At 52.6% G+C, this 1,284-nt stretch overlaps 7 non-coding genes across 7 annotated transcripts; all 7 read left to right on the top strand.

The window, feature by feature from the left end:
- Positions 1-8: 8 nt before the first annotated feature.
- On the top strand, positions 9-81 carry Pmar_PMAR011377. Its single transcript has one exon. It is a non-coding gene; the product is annotated as a tRNA-Lys (tRNA).
- A 96-nt stretch (positions 82-177) lies between these two features.
- Positions 178-250, top strand: Pmar_PMAR011378. The gene has a single exon. It is a non-coding gene; the product is annotated as a tRNA-Lys (tRNA).
- Positions 251-346: 96 nt separating this feature from the next.
- Pmar_PMAR011379 lies at positions 347-419 on the top strand. The gene has a single exon. It is a non-coding gene; the product is annotated as a tRNA-Lys (tRNA).
- Positions 420-515: 96 nt separating this feature from the next.
- On the top strand, positions 516-588 carry Pmar_PMAR011380. Its single transcript has one exon. It is a non-coding gene; the product is annotated as a tRNA-Lys (tRNA).
- A 97-nt stretch (positions 589-685) lies between these two features.
- Pmar_PMAR011381 lies at positions 686-758 on the top strand. Its single transcript has one exon. It is a non-coding gene; the product is annotated as a tRNA-Lys (tRNA).
- Positions 759-1,023: 265 nt separating this feature from the next.
- On the top strand, positions 1,024-1,096 carry Pmar_PMAR011382. The gene has a single exon. It is a non-coding gene; the product is annotated as a tRNA-Lys (tRNA).
- Positions 1,097-1,192: 96 nt separating this feature from the next.
- On the top strand, positions 1,193-1,266 carry Pmar_PMAR011383. The gene has a single exon. It is a non-coding gene; the product is annotated as a tRNA-Lys (tRNA).
- The last annotated feature ends 18 nt before the right edge of the window (positions 1,267-1,284 follow it).

Here is a 1,284-nt window from a genome sequence, read left to right on the forward strand (position 1 = left end):
CTGCATTCGCCTCGGTAGCTCAGTCGGCAGAGCGCGTGCCTTTTAAGCCCGTGGCCGCGGGTTCGAGACCCGCCCGAGGTGCGCATACATCAATAAGTGGTTTTTAGTCTATGGTTTACTGGAAATTGCCTTGGAAGAGTTTAGGGGTCCATTTTTACTAGGTCAAGTGCTGCATTCGCCTCGGTAGCTCAGTCGGCAGAGCGCGTGCCTTTTAAGTTCGTGGCCGCGGGTTCGAGCCCCGCCCGAGGTGCGCATACATCAATAAGTGGTTTTTAGTCTATGGTTTACTGGAAATTGCCTTGGAAGAGTTTAGGGGTCCATTTTTACTAGGTCAAGTGCTGCATTCGCCTCGGTAGCTCAGTCGGCAGAGCGCGTGCCTTTTAAGCCCGTGGCCGCGGGTTCGAGCCCCGCCCGAGGTGCGCATACATCAATAAGTGGTTTTTAGTCTATGGTTTACTGGAAATTGCCTTGGAAGAGTTTAGGGGTCCATTTTTACTAGGTCAAGTGATGCATTCGTCTCGGTAGCTCAGTCGGCAGAGCGCGTGCCTTTTAAGCCCGTGGCCGCGGGTTCGAGCCCCGCCCGAGGTGCGCATATATCATCAAGCGGTTTTCAGTCTATGGTTCACTGGGAATTGTCTTGGAAGAGTGTAACGGTCTATCTTTTACTAGTTTTAGTGCTGCATTCGCCTCGGTAGCTCAGTCGGCAGAGCGCGTGCCTTTTAAGCCCGTGGCCGCGGGTTCGAGCTCCGCCCGAGGTGCGCATTCATCATTAAGTGGTTTTTAGTCTATGGTTTACTGGAAATTGCCTTGAAAGAGTTTATAGGTCCATTTTTACTAGGATAAATGCTGCATTCGCCTCGGTAGCTCAGTCGGCATAGCGCGTGCTTTTTAGGCCCATGGGCGCGGGTTCGAGCCCCGCCTGAGGTGCGCATACATCATTAAGTGATTTTTAGTCTATGGTTTACTAGAAATTGCCTTGGAAGAGTTTAGGGGTCCGTTTTTACTAGATGAAGTGCTGCATTTGTCTCGGTAGCTCAGCCGGCAGAGCGCGTGCCTTTTAAGCCCGTGGCCGCGGGTTCGAGCCCCGCCCGAGGTGCGCATACATCATAAAGTGGTTTTTAGTCTATGGTTTACTGGAAATTGCCTTGGAAGAGTTTAGCGGTCCATTTTTACTAGGTCAAGTGCTGCATTCGCCTCGGTAGCTCAGTCGGCAGAGCGCGTGCCTTTTAAGTCCGTGGCCGCGGGTTCGAGCCTCGCCCGAGTGCGCATACATCAATAAGTGGT

This window comes from Perkinsus marinus (assembly GCF_000006405.1).
Source record: "Perkinsus marinus ATCC 50983 genomic scaffold scf_1104296972958, whole genome shotgun sequence".
In the NCBI taxonomy this organism is placed as follows: Eukaryota; Perkinsozoa; order Perkinsida; family Perkinsidae; genus Perkinsus; species Perkinsus marinus.